We start from the raw sequence: 6,957 nt of genomic DNA on the forward strand, positions 1-6,957 counted from the left end.
ACAACACTGACTATCATTCTCCTACTCAGCAGGTAGGTGAGTGGAGGGTGGGGGCAGCGGAAGAGAAAGACAAACACATTTTGCCCGAGGGCACAGAAAATTTTTGGTTATCCTAGTCTTGGTTGCCTAGACAAAAGGGTTGGGAATGTCCGTAGGTGATTAACCCGGGTCCTTCTGCATGCCAAGCTCTCCTACTGAGATGTACCCTTTAAAGATAAAGGGACCCCTGACCATTAGGTTCAGTCGTGACCGACTCTGGGGTTGCGGCGCTCATCTCGCTTTACTGGCCGAGGGAGCCGGCATACAGCTTCCGGGTCATGTGGCCAGCAGGACTAAGCCGCTTCTGGCGAACCAGATCAGCGCACGGAAACGCCGTTTACCTTCCTGTCAGAGTGGTACCTATTGATCTACTTGCATTTTGACGTGCTTTCGAACTGCTAGGTTGGCAGGAGCAGGGATTGAGCAAGGGGAGCTCACTCCGTCATGGGGATTCGAACCACCAACCTTCTGATCGGCAAGTCCTAGGCTCTGTGGTTTAACCCACAGCGCCACCCGCGTCCCTTGTGTAGCCTTTACCCTAAGCATAAAGTAAGATTCTGGTCCTCATGGTTCTGAATTAAGGGCTGGTTTGAACAGGCACTTCAGAAGCTGCCTTTTCCCGGAGTTTGGTCCATCTAGCTCAGTCCTGCCTGCCTACACTGGCTGGCAGCCGCAGCTCTGCACCTGGGACACTGTGTGGAAAAGCCACGCACCCCAGGCCCACCGACCCTCCAGTCCCCACCCCAAAAAACAAATCCGCTTTGGGTACAAGATGTGCTCTGCAGGCAGGGAGGGGCGGGGGGGGGCGTCTTCCAGGAGCCCTGGAGGTGCTGACTGCGGTGAGCCCAAAATAGAGAGGGTGGCGGGTGGGCCTGCGAGGCAGAGCGAAGGTAGAGGGAGAGGGAAGGAGCCGGGCGGGAGGGGGCCTTGCTCAGGTTTCGTTTGCTGGAGGGGCTTAAATATCCACCTGGGGTTAAAAATAAGGATGCTCAGGCTCCTGCAGGTCATTTGAAACCAGCCTTGGCTCTGCAAGGTGTGGAGGGGGGGGACAGAGGGGGGGACAAATTTGGGGAGGGGGTTGGATGAAGGGCCTGGAGCCTGCCGGGTGGGTGAGTGGGTGGGTGGGTGCTGGACATTTCAGGGGGGCATTATTTACTTTCTTTGGACACTCTCTGTGGCAGAGACACCGCCTCCCCAAAGCCCCCCACCCCAGATTCCTGTCTCAGGAATTTATTGATTGATTGGTTTCATAATACTTATAAGCCTCTTCATTTTTTTAAAAAAAACAACAACCCTCAAAGCAATTCACAAAAAGAGTAAAACAGTGAAATTGTCAGTTTGAAAAACAGCTAAAAGCAAGTAATTTAAAAACATAAAAAATAAATATAAGTAAATTGCAAATTGCATTATGCAATTTGCAATTTACTTATATTTGCAATATGTGTGTATTAATGCTGAATTATTTTAACAATAAAAACTTTATATATGTGTGTGTGTGTGTCTGTGTTAAAACACACGACTGGATATAGGATTTGCCTAAACAAAAATGTTTTCACTATGCACCAAAAAGAGTACAGCAAAGAAGATGTCTGCCTGGTGTCCCCAGGCTGGGAGTTCCAGAGGACCATGCAAAAAGATCAGTTTCAAAGAAGTGTGGAACGAGGATTGTGAGACCAGGTCTGCAGGTTGCAGGTGGCAAGGCGATCTTGCAGGTGGACCAGTCCAAAGCAGTTGAGGGGTTTCTAGACAAACACCTTGAACCTGGGTGGCAGCGCTGGGTAATGGGAGTTGCCTGTCCAGCAAGCTGCCTGATCTGGCAAGAAAAGGGTTTGATGCATGAACACCTTGAACTTGGCCTGGCATGGCACATGCGTCACACATATCGGGAGAAGGTCCTCACAACAACTATTTAAAACATGCCAAAAAAAAATTAAGATGCAACAATAAGCTAAAAAAACCCAGGTTAAAGCACATGTCAGCATCTCTACATATCTAGGCAGGCTTGCCTAACAAGAATGTTTTTAGCAGAAGCAGTGCAGTGAAGGCGCATGGATGGTGTCAAGAGGCAGGGAGTTCCAAAGTCTGGGTGCTGCCACACTAAAAGAGTGATTTCTTACGAATGCAGAACTAGTGCAGATCAAAGCAGTTGCGTGAGCCCAGATGAGCTAAGGCAATATTGCAAATTGCTCCCAAATTGTTAAGGGCTTTGCATCCTATTAGTAACCCCTTGAACATGTATCACACAGGTCAGGATAAGGGCAGAGAGGCCCCCCTCACGGGTCAGACCCCCATAGGGCTGGGGTAGCCAGTTGGGTGCCCTCCAACAACCCCACGAGTCAACGTGGTCGTTGCCCAGGGAGGGGGAGGACGGAGTCGGGAGTCGGCTGTCCAACAAGCTGCCTGATCTTGCAAGAAAAGCGTTGGGTGGGGCTTGTGAGGCGATTAACCTGTGGCCTCCCAGGTGTCGCTCAACACCAGCTCCCATCCCCATCCCTGACCCCCTGGCCATGTGGACTGGGGCTGGGGTCACCACGCTGGCCACCCCTGATTTTGAGGGACTCCACCACCTAGCTTTCAGGAGGGGCTCCTCTGCCCCCTACCTGAAGATGCTGCCAGCGTGGTTGAACCTAAGTTTTTCTGCTTGTGAGGCAGGTGCTGCACCATGGAACTACGGCCCGCCCCTGCTGGCCCTGCGTCACAGCACCAAAGCGTCACTCTTCCTGTCCAGCCCAGCACCAGGCGTCAATCAACGCGGCGGCTGGGTGCAAAGAGGAACAGGCGAGGGCCCAGACGCAGTCAGCTCCCTGCGTTTAGACCTTTGATTTATGGCGCCCTGGATTCCCAGGCCTGGCGGGCTCCTTGTGCTGCTCCGTCTCCCGTCCACTGAGGGCCTCCAAGTCGCGGCATCCTGCTCTCTTTAAGGACCACAGAAGAGGCCAGCGCAGAATTCGTCTGCATTGTCTATCTGTGGCTTGCAGCCAGACTGGCTGTCACCAGAGGATGGGGAGAAATGCGGGACGTTTTTCTTAGCGTCCAGTTTAAGAAGGCCTTGCATAGTTCAAGGGAAACATCGACTCATTCGGTACGAACAACAGGACCTAAGAGCCTGCTGGATCAGGCCATAGGGGGCCCATCTAGTCCAGCCACCTGTTCTCTCAGTGCCTGTGGGAAACCCGTGGACAGGATTCGAACTCAAGAGCGACTCTCGCCTCCTGTGTTTTCCAGCAAATGGCGTTCAGAAGCATGGCTGCCTCCAACTGCGGCTAGGAGCCTTCGATAGCCCTCTCCTCCTCCACGAATTTGTCCAATCCTCTTTTAAATGAATGAATTTTATTACTTGGGTCACAGACCAGTTCCAGCCCACATACAATATCAAGGAAGTCATAAAACACCATAGGGATACATTTGAATTTGCAATTAGGTATAACAGGGACAATACAGATATTTGTTGTTTAGCCTCTTCGTGACCCCCTGGACCAGAGAACGCCAGGCACTCCTGTCTTCCACTGCCTCCTGCAGTTTGGTCAAACTCATGCTGGTCTCTTCGAGAACACTGTCCCACCATCTCGTCCTCCGTCGTCCCCTTCTCCTTGTGCCCTCCATCTTTCCAACATCAGGGTCTTTTCCAGGGAGTCTTCTCTTCTCATGAGGTGGCCAAAGTCTTGGAGCCTCAGCTTCAGGATCTGTCCTTCCAGTGAGCACTCAGGGCTGATTTCCTTCAGAATGGAGAGGTTGGATCTTCTTGCAGTCCATGGGACTCTCAAGAGTCTCCTCCAGCACCAGAATTCAAAAGCATCCATTCTTCGGCGATCAGCCTTCTTGATGGTCCAGCTCTCACTTCCATACTTCACTACTGGGAAAAACAGAGCTTGAACTACACAGACCTTTGTTGGTAAGGTGATGTCTCCATGCAATAAACTTCTATATGTCATTTCATTTTTAATTTGCATACCGCCTTCCTATATTGCAATACAGTGGTACCTCGGGTTACAGACTCTGTAAGTACCTCAGGTTAAGAACTTTACCTCAGGATGAGAACAGAAATCGCACGCCGGCGGCACGGCAGCAGCAGCAGGCCCCATTAGCTAAAGACTCAGAGGTCAGCAAACTTTTTCAGCAGGGGGCCTGTCCACTGTCCCTCAGACACTGTGGGGGGCCGGACTATATTTTGGGGGGGAAATATTAACAAATTCCTATGCCCCACAAATCACCCAGAGATGCATTTTAAATAAAAGGACGCATTCCACTCATGTAAAAACACATTAATTCCCGGACCGTCCGCAGGCTGGATTGAGAAGGTGATTGGGCTGGATCCAGCCCCCAGGCCTTAGTTTGCCTACCCATGGCTAAAGTGGTACCTCAGGTTAAGAACGGACCTCCAGAACGAATTAAGTTCGTAACCAGAGGTACCACTGAACACAAGGCCATCTACAAGCTGAAGAAACAACAAAATAGACAGCAAAGACCACACGCCTCACAGCAATATCAATGTCACCTCTGCGAATTTGGTTTTATTTGGAGCTGCTTGCCTGTGCACAGCCATTCCTGATAGCCCTCTTTGCTTATACAGACACAATATCCCCATTCTCTGCATGGATCTTAGATGATCCGAAGTAAGATCTAGCCTTGCCTTATGGATCTATAATGCCAAACCACCACTCGGTTCGTTGCTTTGCTGCATTGTGAAATGCTTTGATTATTCAATAATTTTAAAGACCCCAGCCACGGGTGAGAGTGCCCACCACAATGTCATTTCGCCATTTTTCACAGAGAGAACATGGAAGTGCCCCAAAGAAATTTGCAGGTGCCACTTGCAGGAATGCCCACGATGTGCCAGTGAGCCTTCAAAGCTGGTGCACCCCCTGGCTTTGCAGAAATAAAATGGCTTGGGCCCTGATGCTTTGCCACGTTCGCAGATAGCAAGCAAACAGGCACAGCTGTGAAACTGAGGGGGGTGAAAGAAGGGGTGCTGGCCCCCAGCCACGCTTCTCCCCTCTCACATCATCCCCCCTGCTGAGCACCCAGAAAGGCCCCCTCCCTCAGAGAGAGAGAGAGAGAGAAAGGCTCATCGCTCTGTAATCTGAAGGCAGCTCCAGTTACCTTGGCATCTGCTGACATGCCAGCCTCCGTCTTGCAGACTGGGATGGGCGAGGGAGCCAGAAAGAGATTACTTTTCCACCCTGATGAAATGGAAGGAATGGACAGTGTGTGTGTGTGTGTGTTAAACGGAAAGAAATAGAGTTATGGGGTTGGGAACCCGAAGGCTCATCTAGTCCAGCCCCCAGCAATGAAGGAATCACAACGGAAGGATCCCTGAAAGGCGGCCATTCAGTCTCCAAAGAACTGGAGAGTTGAAAGGGACCCTGGGGCTAGTCCAAGAAGACAGGCCTGGAATATAGGAACCATAGGAATATAGGCTCCTTGTTTATTTGTTTTGTGCAAGAGAGGGGAATGATCTCAACACCCCTTTGGAGGGCTGAGATCCGGCAACTCGAATAAAGAGTCTCCCGTGAACTGGGTGATCTCCTCTCCTGGTGAGACCAAAGATTCACATTCTCTGTGCCGTCATTTCAGGCTCAAGTAACTGGTTAGGATAATTCGGGTTAATTCAAGTAATTTGGGTTAGAGAATTCAGTTTTTTTTAATTTTCCACAAGTCGTACGTTATTGATATATTCATTCTTCTTATTGGTAACTTTCCTGTTTCATCTATTTATTTATTTTTTGTAAACCACTATGAGATTTGTTCATGTTTTGGCTATCAATTTGGTGTACAAATCTGACAGGGGAAAAATGAATAAATGAACAAAACAGAAACAGGAGAGGTAAATGGACGCTGTCCGCTTTTTCCTGCCCCTCGTTCAAAACGGAAATCAATCTGGCGAATACGATAAACGTTTGTCGCTGTTGCACAAATACCGTGCAAATGATTACGTTCCACTTGGAATAATGTAATGAAAACGTAAGTTATGTAATCAACTGCAATATTTTTCATTCCCCTTTTCAGCAGTTACAAGTTGCAAATTTCATTCTTTAAAAAAAAAAATTTAAAAGTGAGGGGGAAATTGCAGAAATGTATTCTGAGAGATGGTTTGGTCTGTATTTTCCCCAAAAAGTATGTGCATGTTACATTGCAATCCTAAGTGCGTCTACCAAGAAGTAAATCCCATTGTCCGAAAATTGTCCAAGAGGTGCTGCCCCGCCCCCACCCTCCAAAAAATGCTTTTATTTGCAATTTCTCTGGACGCCTTTAAGTTGGGCTGCGATTCTAGGCGATACCAAGACCTGTTTCTTCTCCACGTGAGAAACCTGCGCCTTTTCCAGCAGGCCAACATTCCCCTCTCTCTGGCTCAACTGCCTGAAAAAAACCGCAGTCCTCTAAGCCAAGCAGCTAGACCTCTTGAAGGCCTTCTCTCCGCCCCCCTTCCAATGGGGCACAAGATGGCTTCCGCTGCAGGAGGGCTGACTTCTCGCTGCGGACGGTGGCTCTGTGTGGCGACGTCGGCCGTACAGTAGCCTCCCCTGACGCAAGCGAGAGGCGCTCTCCAGCGGAGCGGATCCCTTTACGCTGAGGACATTGTCCCTGAGACCTGGCATCCCTCCCCATGGAAGAGGTGACGTCGGCCGGCTGGAAGAATGCGAGGAAGAGGAGGAGGAGGAGGAGGAGGAGGAGGAGAAGGAGGCTGGTGGAGAGGAGAGGGGCTTCAGGGAGACCATTCTCAGAGCCGGACGCATCCCCAGCGCACAGCCTTATCCCACCACCTCCCGTGTAATTCAAGAACACGAGAGAGAGAGAGAGAGAGAGAGAGAGAGAGAGCGCCTTCCTTTCTGGGCCCCGTGCAGTATCTCCCCCCACCCCCCGCAAACCCAACGCTCTCTAATTTCCCTGCCATCCGCATAAGTCCATCTTGATTTACCT

Source organism: Podarcis muralis, chromosome 16 (genome assembly GCF_964188315.1).
Source record: "Podarcis muralis chromosome 16, rPodMur119.hap1.1, whole genome shotgun sequence".
NCBI lineage: Eukaryota > Metazoa > Chordata > Lepidosauria > Squamata > Lacertidae > Podarcis > Podarcis muralis.